We start from the raw sequence: 21334 nt of genomic DNA on the forward strand, positions 1-21334 counted from the left end.
CAACTCTAGGTACAAAAGAGGACTATTCATTAGGCGTCCTAAAAGGATGCATATGGAATTCCAAAGAAAGTGTATCTCGATGTCAAAGGTATAATATGTCACTAGGTGGACGGTTTATGATCGAAGGTAGGTAATGAATTGTGCAAGATATGGATGATGCCCTAAGGCAAAGGAGAAATAATTAGAAGTATGCTCGCCAAGGATTCGTATCCTCGTGCCTACGTATTCTTATTATGCAATGAGAAAATCAGAGCAATCGTAGTTCGGAACTATGAAAAGAAAGGAATGGAGATATACAGTGATGAAGATTATAACTTGCACCAACAGAATGGTATCGAGGGAGCTCACGAAGATAACTGGCTTCGAAATCAAGAGTAAAACTGGTATGAACCAACAAGTGAGGGCCTACAACACTGGTGGAACAACCGAAAAAGATTTAATTAAGTGTTCGATTGCATAGCACGAACAACTCTTGGTTCACAAGGCGGACTATTCATTAAGCATCCTATAAGAATGAGTATGAGACCCACGAGAAAGTATTGTTGGGTGTAAGGGAGAATGTATCACTTGCTGGGGTACAAACAATTCGAGATCAAAGAAGAAGAATGTCTTGGATCCATGAAGGAATAAACTTTGAACCAAAGAACGAAAGAGGTATTGACTAGGATATGGAGGAAACTAGGCATACCCACTCCTGTCAGAACAATTTAAATGTTTGGGGACAATCCAAACAGCTCTTGGTTCATAGGGCGGACTATTCATTAGGCGTCCTAAAAGGATGAACATGGAAACCAAGGAAAGGTGATATTTGATATCAAAAAGACGGTATTGATTGAATGAATGAAGAATGACTGATTAATAAATAGGGTAGCTCGCGAAGAAACTGGGTTCTCCTGCCTACGTACCCTCATTGTGCAATGAGGAAATCAGAGCTTTCGTAGTTCAGCCCAGTAGGGCTGAAAAGAAATTGATTGAAGGCAAGAAGAAATGAATGATTGAGATTGAAATGATTAGAATAGAATGATTGAGAATTGAATAGAATGAAGAATGGATATACTTGATAGTTACGGGATGATGAGAATCACACTAACTTTCAAGTGGAGAGAGAAGAGTCTTTGTAGTTGTTTCTTGTGTTGAAGATGAAGACCTTATCAATCGTTCGATTCAAATCGTACTAAAGTCTATGGATGGAGGTGAATACGATGAGCGCTGGGTCATACGTCTCATACCCAAAGATACTCAGAATGGGGGTAGGAATACTCCCGCCTCACTCCTTCTCCATTACTTAAGGCTCGTATCGTACAACTTGATTCATGATTGATAAGTTGTTGATGTTGTCCTTGCTTTTGTTGTTTTTGCTTTGTGAAGATAGACTTGTTAATCGTATGATTAGAATCGTGCTAAAGTCTATGAATAGAGGTGAATACGATGAGTGATGGGTCATACGTCCCATACCCAAAGATACTCAGAATGAGGGTAGGAATACTCCAGTCCCACTCCTTCTCCATTACTGAAGGCTCGTGTCACACTCTTCTAACTCTAATTTAACAAGTGTTGAAGACGCCACCTTTGATGTGCTTGAATAATCCGCTGTTTGGTATGACTGAGGATGCCTTGATTGAAGATCTCGTCTCGAGGCCTTGAGCTCCACAACTTGGAAGAAAAGTCTTATTAAGTGACCAAGGGTCTTTTGGTCACTCAATTAGACTAGGGGATTATACAAGTTCAAAGGATTTGATTAATCAAAATCGCTTTTGATCAATTTAATCGGGGTTTTTGTTTTAGTTTTGAAGGGAACTAATTTTGGATCTAATTGAAATTAGTAATTCTTAGAATCTATCCTAAGGGATCATGCATTAGAAAGTGATTGAATATTCTAAGTTAGAAGTTAGAAATCCTAAGGGAGCATGTCAAAATATTGATTAAAATCATGATTAAAATTCTATGTTAAGTCCTACAATTGTAAGGAAAAGATTAACTCTTATGTCACATTCTAATCCTAAAGGGATCATGCCACTCTATCACAAAAATACCAAAAATAAGCTCATAAGGGCAAAACGGTCATTTTCAAAATATGTCTAATTTTATTTATGGTTTAAAGTTGATTAAAATCCTAAAGATGAATTCTAATCCTAATGTTGAGAATAGTGTAATTCTAAATTTAATCAAAGCCTAATTGTTTCTAACTAAACCTAATCAAAATTCCTAATTAAAATTCTAAGGAAAGATCCTAATTAAATTCTAATGAAAATTCTACTTAAATTTTAATATCCTAATGAAAATCCTAATATCCTAAAATCAAGATTCTAATTCTAATTTCAACAATTAACCTAATTAAACTAAAATTGTGCTAATTAACCTAGTAAAACTCAATTAAAAATAAAAAGAAATTGAATTGGGCCAGGAGGTGTGAGTTGAGGAGATGTGGTGTGTGAATCATAATTCCTTGGGCTCAGATGGCTTTAAGCCCACATCGGCCCGAAAGAACACAGAAGGGTGGATTGGCCTGCAGGAAGAACATGGATCAACAGAGAACGATAATGGACCGAACCTCCTATTTGGGCCAGCGTATCCCATTACACCAATCCAAAACTCCCTTCCCCTTAAGCGGATTTGAAGTGAAAGGCGATTATGCAGAAAGAATCCTAATCCATGAACGAAACCAAAGGCTAGGAAAAAAGTGATTATGCAAGCACCAAACACCAATCTGGAAAACGTTTATGCAACGAACCTAGGTCAATTCTACGACGACATTTCGACGCTCTCACGTCCTTGCAATTGATCCACATCGTAGATTGCCTCCGGTCTCTAACGCGCCGCGTTCGGAATCGTCGTGTTCATCCTTCAGCTTATGGTTCGTATCGTTCCATCATCATCAATTCGAAGATTCAAGCCCTAATTCCACTCTCTTTGCGATAAATTGCTTTGGCCATGTAGATACGACTAGCATTTTTAGGCTACCGAGAAACCAGACAAGGGTTTGGTTAAGAGCATTTGACACAGCTGAAGCTACTGCAATTGTACAGCAGCACATACTAAGAGGTTAATGTGCCCACTTGATTTTTCCTGATTTAAAGCATTTGATTCGCACGATGTCGTCGAATGGAACAACTGCCTCACTTGTTGAAGCAAAACTTCAAGCATTATCACAACCAGGCGTTCCCTCTGCTTCTTCTAATTCTCATAGAAAGCATGGCGATTCACTAGCTGGATTGAAAATGGAATTGAAACCATGAAGGAGTTGAAGGTTTGGTATTTAGAATGACAGCGACTTGAAGATCGATGAAAAATGCAGGTGGTGAGTTTTGAATCTTGCGAATAAGTTGCTCCAAGGTAAACGGAAAGTGTTTAGATTGTGGACTAAATGGATTGGTGGTTGAAACTCTTTTAAACTCAATGTTGGTTGGGGTTAGTAATGATTAGTTTTCCATGCGTTTGACGACTTCGTTTGAATGGCTTTGCAGGCAATAGTTAATGGGACCTAGATATGGTCCGGTACACTCGTACCAGATGGGTCAATTTTGGATAATCCTTTCGTTTCCATTATTAGCATCAAACAAGAGCGGAAAACGTCAATGAAACGAATGCCCATATCTATTTATCCATGCTGCGTGCAGACTTCTGTTTAGGCTTGAATGTACGCTTGGTTGACATGATGTTGTTAATTCTGTTATAGATGAAGGGGTGGCAATGATTTCTTTTGGTTTTTCTGTTATGGTTTTTGTACTTAACTGGGTTTTGCAGTGACGCAGGGTCTCTGAAGTGTAACACATGGTGCAAAATTCACTTGCAGCTCTCACTCAAATTGGTCTGCTAGCATTGCGGTTGGCGTTTTGTTATGGAGCTTATGATGGCAGAATTTTGACAATTGAATACCATGATTTAATTCTGAAGGCTGATGTATTTTCGATGTTAATGTTAGTTTGGATGAACTGTTGTATTATTATGGTAAAGTGTCGTCTTCACTTGCTGCAAGTTATGTGTTAGTTTTGGAATTGCAGTTCGAATGAAAGGTATGTGAATGGTTGAAGCTCATTTTCCGTCATATCGCCGGTCGGTTTACAGACTGTGTTAATTTTGTGTTTACATTGATTTTGCAGGTACATGATGCTTTCACAAAGTGCCGCTATGTGGAGCTGTAAGCGGTATAGTGTCAAAGGAAGCGTTAGAAGCAAAATGCAAGGCTAGTGAAGGTTAACTTCTGTTAGGAGTTAGTTTAGAAATCATGTTAGTGATTTGTTAGCTGTTAGGAGAATCTATTGCCCTGTTACAGATTGTTATGGAATTCACTTTGTAAAACAAAATTAACTAAATTCTCCCATGGCTTATGTTATAGAATTATGCAGGCTGGATGGGAACGAACCGTGCCGGCCAAGCTGCAGATTGTCGTGTTTACCTGCTGCAGGATTGCGTAAAGGTATAGTGCAGATACCCTTCACCGAACATCCATTTAAACCAGGAACCAAGTTCAATTCAACAGCCGCCGCTCTCATGGGGCATGCTTCCGCGAGCTCAGGTATTACACCATAAATTGTTCTCTTCACATCGATTGTAAATTCGAACAAATATTTTCACGATAGAGCTGGATCTTGTTGCAGGTTTGACATGGCGAGGTTAGTCGTGATTGATATTGAAGGATTATGAATACTGACTTGTTAATTGTTAGTGAATTTAGATGTCAATCTATTAATTTGTAGCATGATAGTGTATGTAGATGGCAAGCTATATTGGACTGCTAGTCGTTGGAATTCTATTATGAGTGTCGGCACCGTTACTTTGTGGGTGAATACCGGTTAGAAAAACTTACTGTTAGTTGATTAGGTCCTTGAAATGCTACCTCTAAGTGCCGGTTTGATGGGTTGCTTACAGGCTTTTTATGTGAAGCTAGAGTGGAAACCATGGTTGTTGTGCGTAATTGTTTTCATTTCAAATTCATTAATTTGCTTTTTGTTGTTTCAATGCGAAATTGAAAAGCCAGTTGAACACTTATGTTATTATCTGAACTAAATTGGCATTCTGTTTGTATAGGTTCTGCTAGGAACCGTCAGTTTGGCTTTAATTTCCTGATGTTCAAATCTTGAAACTGATTAATGCTACTGCTATTTCGGTTGGCTACTGACATGGATTCAACCTGTTATGGGCTATTCCAACAGATTAGTATGTTAGGTTAATGCTAACTAGAACCATTTCCTGTTACACCAATGCCTGTGAAAAATTTAGGAAGTTCTTATGGCAATTGAATGTTATGCTTGAATGTTCCATTTGTTGATGTTTTGCTTGATTTGCTGCAGGTTTAAACATTGTCCAAGTTGGATATGGATGCGGCATTGGATCCCGAGGGCTGCCAAAGCTCTCCGCTTTTGAAATGTCGTAGGGTATAATGTATTAGTGAAGTGGTGATGTAATTCTTGTGACTAAACCCTCCTTATGACAAAGCAACATGTAATTGATTTTTAAAAAGAATGGTACATCCAAGTTTAATACAATTCCAATTGTTTTATTATGCATGAAGTAATTGTATGAAATGGATGGCCATATGAATGTACATGAAAGTGGATTTTTTTGGTTTAAAGATTGAAAAAAAGAAAGGAGGGATTATCTTCTTGAATGCTTATGTATGTCCATGCTATGCTTAAACTGAACAAAAGTGAATGAATTATTTGGCTTGCTAAAACAATGGTGTAAATTGAACCAAATGGGATAAGGAATATACGCGATCAATGATACCGCAAATCAGGAAGGTATGGGCCCCTTAATGGGTGGTTGACTTTGGTCAAAGTTGACCAAAAGTCAACCGTTGACCGAAGTCAACACCTTGGTCAATGTTTTTTTTTTGTTTCTTATGTAATAGACATTTGTATGGCCATGCAATGAATGTGATTGGCATTTGTTCATGAATGAATTTGATACTTGTATAGTGGAAATGATTTGACTTTTTTCAAACAGCTCGACTTTATGAATGAAACTAACCCTTAAGCCTATGAATCAAATGGTAACACACGAACCAAATGGATTAAAAATTCACTGATGAATCAGGAATGCAAACCCTTATGAAATCAAAATGGACCGACATAAGAGGGTCTAGACAAGGTAAGAGTGGGGTATGATTAGGGTCTAGTGGTCAATGTCAGACATCCATAAAATCAAACACCAGATCCTTATAGAATCAACGCCAAGAATTAGGATTGAGATGCCCATATGAACATCATGGTATAGGTTTCAAGAGTCGAGAAACCAACAATTAGGATTTCAGTCCGCATGTTGATTCATACCACAGTCTCTAAGCTATGAGTCTGATTTTCAATGACCAACAACCTTGAGTCTAATGAAGCCTGTTAGTATATATTGATTATGTATGAATGATGCAGTCAGCTGAAAAGTAAAAGGAGAGAGCAAATTTTGGGGTACTACAGGTTCGAAGCCAGTCATCTTTGTGAGTTCCCTTGATACCATTCTGTTGGTGCAAGTTATAATTTTCATCACTCTGAATCTCTTTCTTTGTTCTCGTAGTTCCGAACTACGATTGCTCTGATTTTATCATTGCACAATGAGAATACGTAGGCACGAGGATGCGAATCCTTGGCGAGCATACTTCTAATTATACCTCCTTCGCCTTAGAGAACCATTCATATCTTTCACAATTAATTACCTACCGTCGATCATAAATCGTTCACCCAGTGACATATGATTCCTTTGACATTGAAATACACTTTCTTTGGAATTCCATATACATCGTTTTAGGACGCCTAATGAATAATCCGCGTTTGTACCTAGAGTTGTTTGACTTATTGTCAGACATTTAATTCCTTCTTTTTGGCAAATATGCATGTTTCCCTCTATGGTACAAATCCCATTTCCCCTATGGATTCCAATATACCTTGACTTTTGGTTTCAAATTATACCTTTTTAGTCACTTATCACCAGGTGCTCTATTCTGTGACTTCGGTCACTTCACCTCATTCATCTCTATGGAGGATTCATATACTACCTTCATTCACTTCATGTGATATACCTATCATTTGAGCCAAATACAATATTTCATTGTATTCCATCTAGTACCTCTTTGTGAATCAAGAGCTGTTTGTACTATGTAATCAAACACTTAATTCAATCCTTTTTCAGTTGTTCCAATACAGTGTTGTAGGTCATCACTTGTTGGTTCATACCACCTTACTCTTGGGATCATCTTTTCCCCTCGTTGGAGTTCAAATCATACACTTCTTTGGTTAAAACCATACTCTCTGTCACACTTCTTTTCACCTCCCACCACTAGTTCTTTGAACTACGAAGCTCTGAATTCCTCATTGCACTATGAGGATACGTAGGCATAAGGGCCCCAATCATCATCGAGCACTTTATCTATTTCTCTTCCTTTCCCATTATTTTGCGAGTAATCTTTAGATATAACACCTATTCGAGCGAGAACAATCAAAAAGATTCCCATGGAGTACCATGGATGTTTGGGGTGCTAATACCTTCCCCTTGCATAACCGACTTTCTTACCCAGTATATCTCTTTCCCCCAGGTTTTATCGATGTTTTCCCTTCCCTTTGGGGATAAATAAAGTTCGATGACGACTTTGTTGTATGTCCGAGCGTGCGATACATTCAGGTATATTTCCGCTAGCCTCAACATTCAATACGTACCAAAAGTATTTCTGAAGTGTTACGTTCACACTTGTAGTGGTGCAATTTTTCAAAAATCTCAAATGAATAGTAAAATGTAAAATGGTAAATTAATTAAAAACACACAAGTGTAAAGTTGGTATTTTTCATAAAATATAGAGGCATATGGATAAGTTTAGGGGTATGGGCATAAGTGTAGGGGTATGGATAGAATTTACTATGGATATCTAGGATTTGAAACCCAATAGAGTGTGTCGATTTTCTCTCGATTCACCCATATTAGTTTCTATAAGTTATTGTGTTGTCATGGTCTTGCCTTGCCTTGATAAATCATATTCTTCTTTTAGTTATGTTAGACATGACCAAATTATTTGTTCAAATTCTTAATAACAATGTTTGTTGTATATCTATTAGTCAACTTCTCAAATCTTATGTGATAGGTAATCAAATTGATATCACCAAACCTGAAGATGAATATCTTATTGGTTAAGAAACTTACAAAAACAATCTCCATTGCCGTATAATATGGCCTAAGAGCACTACACCTCCAAAAATAGATGTCTTGGATCTAATTCTGATTGACATGATGAAATGCAATATGAAATGCTAAATGAATGCATGAATGAGGAGGGCAAATTTTGGGGTGTTACAGCTGCCCCTATTCAATCATCAACTAACCCGAGTAGGATGAAAGCGAACAGCTTATCAGACAAACGGGGTGTGCTGTGATTGAATACCAAAGGCAGACCGAAAATTTGCGCTCCGAGAACACCACAAAAACGCGGAAATACACCGCGCTGTTTATTTTTCTTCCGATCCTCTGGCTGGATCTGAATCAGTCTTCTGGCTTAATCTGGAGTTTCGATCCTTTGGCTGAACCTATACTCAATTTAGTCCTCTGGTTGGATATTAATTTTGATCCTCGGGCTGGATACGATTTTGATCTTCTGGCTAGATCTTCTTCGATCTTCTGGCTAGATGTCCTTCATTTCGATTCTCTGGCTGAATCTATTTCCTTTGATTCTCTGGCTGAATCTACTTCGATCTTCTGGCTAGATCTGAATTGTTTCGATTCTCTGGCTGAATCTATTTCCGGTCTTCGGGCTAGACCTGACTTCGATCTTCTGGCTAGATCTTCTTTGTTTCGATTCTCTGGCTGAATCTACTTCGATCTTCTGGCTAGATCTGGATTGTTTTGATGATAAATTCCCATCATTAGGATCCCGCATCTGAGGCATGCGCTGGTTGACCCTCTTTTGAAATCTACACCCAACCTTCATATTAGATATGCAGCTTCGAGAATATTCCACTTTTGGGCTTCGTACATATTCTTCGGGCTAAAACATGTTATAACGACTCCTCAATTAGACTTGGGCTTGCTGGGGAAATAAAGCTTGTAGGCGACTTCACTGGGGAATCTTCAAATTGAGCCTTAGGCTGGCTTACTGGAACACGATTCTCAGGCTGAATCTTCGAAATGACCCTCAGGCTGGATCACTGGAACACGATTCTCAGGCTGAATCTTCAAAATGACCCTCAGGCTGGATCACTGGAAAACGATTCTCAGGCTGAATCTTCAAAACGACCCTCAGGCTGGATCACTCACGCTTGATCCTCTGGCTGGATCTCATGACCTTGGTTGTAAAGTAATTCTTCAATCTGCTTGGAAGAACCTGTTTATCAGCTTATGTGTATGCTTGATATGATATGCATGCAAATGCAAATGTTATGCATGGTGTAAAAAGAAATCTGCTTGGGGAAGCAAACTCCGGTAGGGAACAGATCGCTGTATCAATCCTTGAATGCTCTGTGGGGAATGATCCGTCTGCCGGGACCAATGAGCCACCAAAAATAAATTGGCTGCCTGAAAAGTTGACCTTGCGGGGGGAGTATCAACTATGGAAACTTTGTTCGGCGAGGCTCTGTGAGGAGAGTTTGTGGGGAAAACACTTCCTAGGGAAATGTCGTAGGAAACGACCTTTGCTGGGGATATGAACTTGCTAATCGCCCTCAAGCTGGGGATTAACAAATCTGTTAAAAATAATCTGCTGGGGAATGAGATGAACACTGGGAACACCACCCTCTCATCTGTTGGTTATGCAACCACTCAGCTGTTGCTAGGAAGATACAGTCTGACACTGTCAACTCCGCTGGGGAACATGCTCTGCTGAGGAGAGACTTTGTCAACCGCTTGGGGATGAGGATTCATGACTTGGCATCCGGTTCCTATGACCTGCAACCAAAAATACACGTATGCCTCGGGGGAATTACTCGGTTTGAAATCACCGTCCGGGATTAAGCACATTCAAAGCAATTTTAAATGTTTCCCTGTGCAAATCATCTGCAAAAGCCACCATTATGTTCATATGCAATATGTTTTATCAAAAATTCGGACATTTTTGCAAACAAACTGATAAATGAAAAATAAAGAGGCTCTTTAACTGAATTATTCGACTCTTACTGGGGAGAAAATTTGTGCCAGAAATAGGCGAGGGTATCAGGAAGCTGATCCCTGAAAAGAGGTGATCGCTATAAAAAGAGAACTATCCTAATGGCAATGGGGATACGGGGTCCCACCGAGTTTCGACTCTGTTATGGCTCGTATGTCCTCAAGACGCTCTGCTCATCTTGCTTTCTGAAGTGGATGATTAGTCGATCTTTAACCTTCGAAGATTGCCGGATTGAATGAAACAGTGATATAACACTGATGAACTCAGATCACAGTCATTCGCTTATTCCCTAACTTTTGCCTGGATCGCCCCCTTTTCGGGTTTTCAATCCACCGGGATACCCATTTTTGCCTGAGCCACCCTTTTGGGTTTTCGACTCACCGGGTGTACTCTTTTTTTATATCCCTAATTTTTGCCCGAACCTCTTTATTCTTTTTTTTTGGTTCGTCGGGATGCCCTTTTTTTGCCTGGACTATTCTTTTTATCGTCCAGCGGGTCTATTTTATGCGAAGTATTTTTTTTTAACTGCGTCTGAGTTAATAGGGGACGGGAATCCTTCTCCATCCATGGTTGTTAGCATCAAAGCTCTGCCATAGAAAATCCTTTTAACCACGTACGGACCCTCATAGTTTGGTGTCCATTTGCCCCTGTGATCTGTGTTGGGAGGAAGAAATCTTTTGAGTACCAATTCACCGACTTGATACCCCCGAGGGCGCACTTTCTGACCAAATGCTTTCTTCATTCATCTCTGACCGAGATACGTCAATTCTGGGTACGTAGTTCCAGCATAGCACCTTAATCATCGAAGACAAGGTAAACAAAGCATCAGCAAATTGGTTTTCTTCAAAAGAAAGTCTACAATCTTCTCGTGTAGTCTCTGTAAGAAGCCAGATGAGGCTGAGGTGTATACCATTTCCCGTTGGTTTGATTGATGACCAAAGCTGAATCCCCGTATACATCCAGGGTTTTAATCTGTATATTGACGGCTTCCTCAAGTATTAGGATACAAGCTTCGTATTCGGATTCATTGTCGGTGCAGGGAAAAGTTATTCTAGCACCAAATGGCATATGAACCCCCTTCCGGTGTGATCAACACTACACCAACTCCGCGACCATTGACGTGGACCGCCCCATCAAACATCATAACCCATTTGGATTCAGGGTCAGGCCCCTCCTCCGGGAGTGGTTCCTCTCAATCTTTCGATTTGAGAAACATGATGTCCTCATCAGGAACGTCAAACCTCATAGGTTGGTAATCATCAATCGGTTGCTCTGCAAGATAGTCTGACAAGACACTTCCCTTGATGGCTTTTTGTGAAGTGTATTGGATGTCATACTCTGTCAGTATCATTTGTCACCTAGTAACCTTTCCGGTAAGTGCTGGCTTTTCAAAAATATACTTGACTGGATCCATTTTTGATATCAATAGAGTCGTGTGAGTCAACATATACTGTCTTAGTCGGCGAGCAGCCCATGCCAAAGCGCGACAAGTTTTCTCGAGCAATGAGTATCTTTGTTCACAGTCGGTAAACTTTTGCTAAGGTAGTATATTGCATGCTCTTTTCGACCTGACTCGTCATGCTGACCGAGCACACAACCCATTGACCTTTCTAACACAGTCAAGTACATGATCAACGGTCTTTCCTCTCGGCCTGTAGACTTGCCCCGATCTTGATCTCTTTCTTGTCGTCTGCGGTACCGATGTTGACGGTCTCAATCACCTCTTGATAAGGTGTAATAGCTCGGTCCTCCTGTTTCAACAATCTGGCTAACCCTTCAGGCAATTCACAATCTTCCTCAACCCCTTCTTCGGCTTAATAGATAGGATTGTCGAAGTCATACTTGGCCATAGCAGTGTCGTTAGTAGTGAGATCCGGGTGGTCAGCTCTGCATGATGGAGGATCATGCTTTACCTTAGAATGAGAGATTTTTTTTTGGAAAGAAAGAAAAAACGAAAAAAGAAACATTGCCATTTTTTTTGTAGAAGTAGAAAAAACTGAAAGAAAGAGAACACAAAATTGTTTGCAAAAGCCGTCCTTTATTGATGATAAAAATAATTGCGAAATGTAACTAAATGGATGGCCCTACAAATGAGCCGTTACACCTTGGGCAAAGTGTAAGACTTTATTATGCATGTAATAAAGGAAAACAATAAAAATCACTCTTTCAGTAGAGTAACCCAGACGGTTTTTTCAGACGACCAATTGTCGAGCTTTTCTCCCGGGACACACGGGCGAATCCAGCTATCTAAGTCACAGTCGCTGTCAGCCTTGTCTTCATCTGCAGCATTGACGATGTGGGGAGAAACCAAACCCCCACTGGAGAGAGTACCGATTTCATTCTTCTGAGATCCCGGAGCATACCCCAATCCAAACTTGTCTTCTTTGATGACTGGCTCCACAAATTTGCCCCAGCCTTGGGCATTACCAGCTTTAACCACTTCGACAGCTTGCTTGTATGAAGAGATAGAAGTCCCGACCTTCTCAAACTCAGGTGAAAAGACAGCTTCGGGCGCGACCTCATTGATGTTTGTGGCTTCGAAGCCCTGACACAGCATCTCGTGCATCTCGCCGTCCATCTCTACATACTTAAACGTAGACAAGTGGCTAACAAAAATATCCTCTTCACCACAGACAGTGACGACCTGACCTTCTAGTTCATATTTGAGCTTCTGGTGAAGGGTAGAAGTAACAACACCGGCAACATGAATCCAAGGCCGACCTAGCAGACAGCTGTAGGCAGGCTGGATATCCATCACATAAAAGGTGCTCTTGAACACCTACGGTCCAATCTTAACTGGCAACTCAACTTCGCCAAAGACAGCTCTCTTAGAGCCATCAAAAGCCCTCACAACTAAGTTACTTGGCCTCAGGATGGTGTCATCGCAATCCAACTTCGTTAAGGCTTTCTTTGGAAGAACATTCAGAGAAGAGCCTGTATCAACCAAAACATGGGAAAGCATCACCCCTTTGCACTCCATTGTGATATGCAAGGCTTTGTTGTGATTCCTGCCCTCAGATGTCAGGTCATTATTGGTGAAACCTAGCCCCCGGCTAGCGTTTACATTGGAAACTACCGACTCCAGCTGGTTAGCAGTTATCTCCGGTGGAACATAGGCCATATTCAGTACTTTCAACAAGGCTGCTCTGTGCGCCTCAGAGCACAACAATAGTGAGAGAATGGAGATCTTTGAGGGTGTCTGATTTAGCTGGTCGACTACCTTGTAGTCACTTTTCTTGATAATCCTCATAAACTCATCCACTTCTTTCTCGAATGCGGTCTTAGGAGGATCTTCCTCAGTAGTAACCTCTTCGGCGGCCATCTGTTTCCCTTTAGCCTTGGCAGCTGCCTCGACTTCAGTATTCGCGCGTAATGTTGATGGTGCAAATAGGCGTCCACTGCGAGTGAAGCCACCAACCCCTCCAACATTGTCTACAGCGGAGCTACCAATGTCAATGTCTTCTTCGTTAACTTTCTGCCCCTGGCAGTAGATATCAGCCCCATAGTGCCACGGGATAGCACTATCTTTCTCATACGGAACGGGTCCTGGTATTGTGATGGTGATCGGACCAACCAAAGTCGGTTGAGGGCTGTCAGAGTAAATTGCAACTGGTGCTGAACTTTCGATGTTCACCGCTGCTGGTTCTGTACTTTCTGGGAAATATATTGTTGTCGGAGCGAGTCTCTCGGGAACATATATTTCTTCAGGAGTGAAATAAAACGTCACCGTCGATACATCATTCTTCACTGGACGGGCCTGATCGAACTGAAGACAACCTTCATCTATCAGTTGCTGAATACCCCTTCTCAAACTGTCACATCCGTTTTCGGCAGCTTGACAATTTATGCACTCTTCCCCACAACCCGGGAAAATCTGTCCTTTCAGAAGTCGGTCTTTAACCACCGATAGCGAAGTCTTCACCTTAGTCACATCAGAAACCAAATTCAAAGTTTCCCCACTATCAACAACATTAATCCTCTACCCGCCGTGAGCCGGCATCGGGTTCTGGATAACATTAGGCACCAGAGCAAAATTGATAGCTTGGGCATCTCTCAAATATTGTACCTTTAACTGGAGAGCCTTGCAATTATCTGTAGTATGGCCAGGTGCGTTGGAGTGAAAAGCACATCTGGCGTTGACATCATAACCTCTAGGCAAATTATTGGGATCGATTGGTGGGGCCAGAGTTCTCAACGTAACCAGATTCATGTCAATCAGCTTGGGAAGTAATACTGAATAAGGCATTGGGATTGGCTCGATGACCCGGTCCGTCTGCCTTGGACGTTGTTGATAGTGTCTCTGCTGACCCGGATTACCTCCTTGTTGTTGATTGTTGTACCTGGGTTGTTGTTGCGGATGATATTGCGGTTGAGGAATAGGTGTTGGAATAGTGACTGCGGCCACTTGATCTTGATAATAATTAGGGCGTCCTCTACCCCTACCTCTGCCGGCATACACAACGCTTGCCTTGCCTTCTTTTCTTCGCTGACCGTTACCAGCAAACGGTCTCTTGGGAGTTGGAAGCACTATTGTCTTGAATTCGGCCCATCTTCAACAGACTCTCGATTCTTTCTCTAGCAATTACTGTCTCTGCAAAGCTGATTGACGGGCAAGCAGCCAATCTCTCAATATAATTGCCTTGAAGAGTGTTCATGAACATGTCCGCCATCTCCCTTTCAGACATAGGGGGTTGGACGGACGCAACAATCTGTCTCCAACGCTGAGCATACTCTCTAAAGGTTTCCTTGGCAGTCTGAGACATACCTTGCAACAAGGTCCGATTTGGAGCCATGTCCAAGTTGTATTGATATTGCTTGACAAAAGCCTCTGCCAAGTCTTTCCAGCTCTTGATGGTAGTACGAGACAAATGAGAATACCATTCACGAGAAGCTCCAGTTAGACTGTCTTCAAAATAGTACATCCACAGCTTTTCATCTTCCGTGTGAGCTCCTAACCTTCCCAGATAAGATTGGAGATGAGTGCGTGGGCAAGAAGCCCTGTTGTATTTCTCAAAAGTAGGGGGTTTGAACTTGTGAGGAATCCTTACTCCCTGAACCAGACCAAGATTTGTGACATCAAAGCCTAAGGAATTTTGAGACTCCAAAGATTTGAGCTTCTCAGCAAGCTCATCCATACGGCGAGTGGTCTCGAGGGCCTCGTCGTGCAAAGAAAATTGATCATACTAATAATCTTCAGTAACAGGGCGCCCGTTAATCCGAATTCCTTGATTCATATTGTACCTTCCTCCAATACCATTTCCAACATTCCCCGTGTTGCCAACATTACCCGGGTTTCCATCAGCATTTGCGTTACCCGCGTTACCAGTGTTCACAGGGTTATCAGCGTTCCCAGGGTTACCAGGGTTTCCCTCAGCATTTGGTATCTCCACCTCCGGATCGGGTCTCGGTTGCTCAACCAATTCCCTCAGCTTTTCCTGGCCTTCCGCCATACCAGTCATCAATGTCATGAACTGATCCATCCTTTCACGCATATCAGCCAGCTCTTTTTGTACTTGGTCCATCGCTAGCTGTGGACAATTTTCCTTTGTCGGGTACCTGTGGACTCGCTTGGGACCAATAACTGCCTGATACAGGGAACAAACATTAGACACTGCGGTGACACCTGCAAAACAGACAAGGGTTAATATGCATGGTATGCGATGCACTGCTTGTTCAGTTTTAAGGCACCGCCGTTTTGAAAGGGAATACCCTGCAAATGAATAAGCATGAGATGCTGGATGCAAATATGCAGATGATGTTATGCAATGCAATGGCATGTCAATCAGAATTGATCGATCCGCTTGAACATCTGTCAGGTTGCACTGCCTGGAGAGAAATTCACTGAGGAATATAATACAAGACCAAAACTCTGCTCCAGAAAACCGGGTTGGTTGGAGGTTAAGGTTTCCTGAATTTAGCCCGCCCCTCACTGATAGGTTCTAAGAACAGAAGTTCGTTAGCTTCAGCCCTTCAGTCGCGAATAATACGTTTACCACTGAAGGTTTGGTATTATTACGGGACAAAAGACCTCCATTGACTCCCCTCAACAGGACATCCTAATAGCAAGTTCCCAGTCTCGGGATCCTCGGATTGAGCAGCGAGAATGCGCCCACCAGAGCTAACATAATCACGTCTCGGAGGAGAGGCCTCGACTGAGTTCTCGGGAAATGGTCACCAGAGTCGACGATTTCTAGAGGAACATCCTGCCGTTACGGAACACCCGTAAGACATAATATATCCAAAAGAAACCTCGTCTGGGTGTGGTTCTTCACGAACGACTTAACGTAGCAACACGCCACGCAAGCCTCATGATTATCCACTCTAAAACCTGTGTGTACACTCAAGCCTGGGTAATGGGCTTATCTCTCATAGAACACCCCATCCCAACAAACAAACAAACAGATCCAACAGATACAACAGATGCATGCAAGCAGGTAAGCAAATAAATGTACAAAAACATGAACACCCAATAAACAAGAAATCACACAAGCTAGGAGGGACTCGCTTAGGGAAGATGGACCAGCAAGAGGTCAACTTCTTTCAGTCCCCAGCAGAGTCGCCAGCTGTCGCAACCTGAAAAATACAGTGCGCGAAAAAACAACCAGCGAAAGAAAATGATAGAAGAGTCGCCACCGTGCGTTATTCATCCCAAAGGAGGGAAAGGAAACGCTCGAAGTAAACCTGAAAAAGGAAAGGACAAGACGGGGTCTCGCAACCAAATCTTGGGTTCGGGAGTCGGTTATGCGAAGGGAAGGTATTAGCACCCCTACGCATCCGTAGTACTCTACGGGATCCACTTTTGTAGTTCTTGTCTAAAGGGTGTGGGTTTATCTAATGTGTTATTTACTAAAAAAGGGGGGTTAAATGAAAATGACTCGCGCGGATGTCGCATCCACTGCATACGTATCTCATCTGAATATGAGAATCAGAGTCTTCGTAGCTCGGCTACCTAGGGGTTAAGGGTAATTGTGCTCGCTAAGACATCGCGTCTTATGCCTACGTATCTCATCTGGCCTGAGAATCAGAGCAAAACGTAGTTCGGCTAACTATGGGGTTATGGATTGGGTTTTGGACGAACGACGTCACTACGCAATCTACCGGATGCTCGACCTTTGGAGACTTACTCGCCTGTAGTAGAAGGAGTTAACGTGTTGCTTTGGGTTTTAGGGTTTGGGATGCTCAAGGGCAAAAAGGCAGTCCTTGACGAAGGAACCGCGCTACCTGCAGGAATACGAACACATACAAAATAAACATGTATAAAGTAAATGTGCCCACAAGGGGCTCAGAAGTAAATAAACATAAGAAAACAAATGCCTCCTATCGAGGTCTTCCAGCTAAGAAAGCGATAAAATGCGGAAAAGAGGTAAAAGTACCACACGGATAAAGATCCGAAGTAACAGCAATTAAAGGAGTAAGAAACCCAGGGATCTCCCAAGCTAATGCCATCAAAGAAAGGTGAGTCAGTACAGGTAATCGGAATGAACCTCCAGGGGGTATCCCACAAATAAAGTGGGAAAACCACGCAAACCATCTCTGCAAGAGTCTGTGAGCCCTCACAAAAACTTAACAAAAGGGTTAGTGAAACACGATAAGCATTTTTTTCATGGATAACAGTATGGTTTCAGAAACCTCAAACCCTGTGGCATACACTAAAAAATTAAACGGTTAAACATTCAAGGCATTGTTTATACATTCATATACATATTAAACCCATGGGCAAAAACATAATGAAATTCATCCATCATACCTCATACATTCATATGATCCAAATTAAGAGCATAAAGGTAATGGGAATAAGGGCAAACCTGATTGGAGAGATCGGTTGAAATCAAATGGCACGGCTGGGTTTGCAAGGCAATGTTAGGGTTTGCGTGAGATGAAAGTGTGTGAGTCAGATTGAATTTTTCAGAGCTGCCTGGGGGTTGCTCTGAGTTCTCTGTCAGGTTTCTCTTCAGGTTTTGTCCAGGGTTTTGTTCCAAGGAAACCTCAGAGTATTTTGCTTCCCTTCCTTTTTCTGTCTGATCTCCCTCTTTTATAACCTGATTTTCATGGCTTTGTGGGCTCAAATGAGAGAGGTCCAAGTCCAAGTTTTTTCTATTATATTTTATTTATTTTTTTTATTATTATTTTTATTTATTTATTTATTTTTATTTATTTTTTGTTTTTTTTTTTCGTTTTATTTTTCGTTTTTTTTTTCGTTTTTTTTTTTTAAAGTTTCTTGGATCTAATTCTGATTGACATGATGAAATGCAATATGAAATGGTAAATGAATGCATGAATGAGGAGGGCAAATTTTGGGGTGTTACACTTGTCTAAGGAGTCAGATCCATTGCTTAACATCCTTACATATTTGGTCATCTCTTCTAGTTTAGAACTTAGGAACATGGCTTCAGTTTTGAACTTAGAGATGATTTTCACATGATCTTCCTTCCCACTCTCGAGCTGTGCTATCTTCTGACTTTCAGCTTCTTGATTTTCATCTAGCTTGGCATTCAGAACCACTGCTTCTGTTTGTAATTTGGAGATGGTTTCCAAGTATTCTACCTTCTCATCCTCAAGTTGAGTTATTTCCTTCTTCTGGCTTTCAACCTGTTTGCATAACTCTACACTTTTATGACACAACTTTCTATAGGTAGAGGCCAATTCTTCAAAGGTTACTTCATCATCACTTGAATCTTCATCAGATCCCCATCTTCTTGTCAAAGCAGTCACAAGATTTGCAGCTTCCTCTGCTTCACTCTCATCAGACCAGGTGGCAGCAAGACTCATCTTCTGCTTCTCGAGGTAGGTTCCACATTCAGTCCTGATGTGTCCATACCCATTACATTCATAGCAATGTACCTCTTTTCCTTCTTTGAGCTTCTCATATGATATTGCTCTTCTTCCAGCATTGTTGGATTTACTGATGTCAGATGAGATGTTCTTGACATTTGCCTTAGGTCTTACATCCATCTTTTCCAACATTTTATTGAACTGTCTTCCCAGCATTGTAACTTCATTGACCAAATCTTCATCAACCTCCTGACTCTTTTCCTCTTCTGTGTTTGACATAAAGGCCAAGCTCTTGGTTTTCTTTTCAAAACCATCATTTAATCCCATCTCAAATGTTTGGAGAGAACCAATTAGCTCATCAACCCTCATGTTGGAAATGTCTTGAGACTCTTCTATGGCAGTCACCTTCATAGCAAATCTCTTAGGGAGTGACCTGAGTATTTTTCTTACCAGTTTTTCATCTGTCATCTTCTCTCCCAGGGCTCCTGAGGCATTAGCAATTTCAAGGATACTCATGTGAAATTCATGAATGTTTTCATCTTCTTTCATCCTTAAATTTTCAAACTTGGAGGTGAGCAGCTGAAGTCTAGACATCTTTACCCTAGAGGTGCCTTCATGAGTGGTCTTGAGAATGTCCCAAGCATCTTTGGCCACTTCATAGTTGTTCACCAACCTGAAAATATTCTTGTCTACTCCATTGAATATTGCATTCAATGCTTTAGAATTTCCAAGGGCTAGATCATCCTCCTCCTTGGACCATTGTTCTTCAGGCTTCTTCTCAGTAGTGGCTTCTCCTTCTTTAGTAATTACAGGATGCACCCAGCCTGTTAACACAGCCTTCCAAGCCTTGTTATCAAGAGATTTTAGAAAGGCTACCATTCGAGGTTTCCAATAGTCATAGTTAGAACCATCCAAAATTGGTGGTCTGTGAACAAATCCTCCATCTCTCTCCATTGTACCAGAAAGTATTATCCCTATATCTCACCCAGAACCAGAGCAGGATGCCTGCTCTGATACCAATTGAAATTCTGGTATCAGATATGAGATGTTGAAGGTAATGTCACGACACTAATATCTGAGTTACACAAACAGAAGAAAGATATAGAATGGTAAAGCAAAAGACACAAGCAATTGTTAACCCAGTTCGGTACAACTCACCTACGTCTGGGGGCTACCAAGCCAGGAAGAAAATTCACTAAAATAGAATCAGTTCAAAGACTCTCCGTATACTTCAACAAGTTACAGTCTTTCTCACCTAATCTCTACCCGTGCAATTTCTACCTAAGCACTCTTAGATATGAGAACCCACTCACTTCCCTACAATCACACCTGTGATCTTAAACAACAATCCCTTGAGAAAAGAAAACACTTTTCAATAACACACTCTTGATTTTACTTCATAGTTTCAATCAAGAAGACACACACTTGATCTTGCTTCACAACTTTGATCAAGTAGACACACACTTGATCTTGCGTCACAACTTTGATCAAGTAGACACACACTCTTGCTTAACAGCTTTAGAGTGACAAATTACAACCACAAATCAGTCAAATTCAATCATCAAAAGATGACTTGAATGGATTACAAGTCTCACGACTAAACAGACACAAACCCTAGCTCTCTCTCTATATTTCGCTCAGTATTGGTTGTGTTGTAAAACAGGTTTTCTAAGTCCCTTTTTATAGAATCTTTCAGCTGGGCTTGGACATCTTGAAAACCCTAAATCTATTTTCCAATTAAATCTTTTCATAACAGCTGGTTAGATCTCCTTGGAAAATAAGTAAATCAGGTTGTAATCCATGATTGAATACGCCTGCAAATCAGATCTTCAATTATACATAGATTGCCATTAATTGTGCAATCACAAAACACCAAACATTCACACTGAATGTTCTGTGTACACAATGTCATGACATCGGGTCTGACATCCTGGAAAAATCCTGCATAATTCCATAATTCCTTTTATAACTTCCAGCAGGTACACAAACATCAGATGTCATGACATCGTGTATGACATCCTGATACAATCCTGCATAATTATGTTTTTCCATTTCAACTCCAGCAGGAACACATTATCAGAAGCCATGGCATTGTATATGACATTCTGAAACAATCCTGCATGATCATGTTCTTGAACTCCATCAGGTACATAGGATATCTTATGTTAAGACATGACACATAACATCTTGTGAACTCTCTTTGTTTTACCAAAATTGTTGCCAACACTTAGAACCAACATAATCTATTGCCCCCGCATGGTAATGCTTCTGTTAATATAGTAGATGGTTGTCCTGGAGAGTATAAGGTTTATGATGTCCGCCATATCAGACATTCTTTGGTTGCAATTCATAAAGATATCTGTTTGGTCAGTGATTGCGAGCATGACCATGATGGTTGTGTGATATGCAGCGTGAACCCTCGAGGATGTGTCATTGTCAAAAGGGATATTCAGAGGTTGATAGATGAAGGGCTTATCCAAATTTGCC

At 41.1% G+C, this 21334-nt stretch overlaps 1 long non-coding RNA gene across 13 annotated transcripts; it reads left to right on the forward strand.

Annotated features, from left to right (window-relative positions):
• Positions 1 to 2587: 2587 nt before the first annotated feature.
• On the forward strand, positions 2588 to 5507 carry LOC127119082 (uncharacterized). 13 transcript variants are annotated; one of them, XR_007802610.1, is made up of 5 exons: positions 2589 to 3637; positions 3745 to 4013; positions 4101 to 4613; positions 4715 to 5166; positions 5292 to 5507. It is a non-coding gene; the product is annotated as an uncharacterized LOC127119082 (long non-coding RNA). The 13 variants fall into 13 exon arrangements; XR_007802609.1 differs by having other exon boundaries at positions 4101 to 4516; positions 4706 to 5166; XR_007802608.1 differs by having other exon boundaries at positions 4101 to 4227; positions 4347 to 5166.
• The last annotated feature ends 15827 nt before the right edge of the window (positions 5508 to 21334 follow it).

This window comes from Lathyrus oleraceus, chromosome 2 (genome assembly GCF_024323335.1).
Source record: "Lathyrus oleraceus cultivar Zhongwan6 chromosome 2, CAAS_Psat_ZW6_1.0, whole genome shotgun sequence".
Lineage (NCBI taxonomy): Eukaryota > Viridiplantae > Streptophyta > Magnoliopsida > Fabales > Fabaceae > Lathyrus > Lathyrus oleraceus.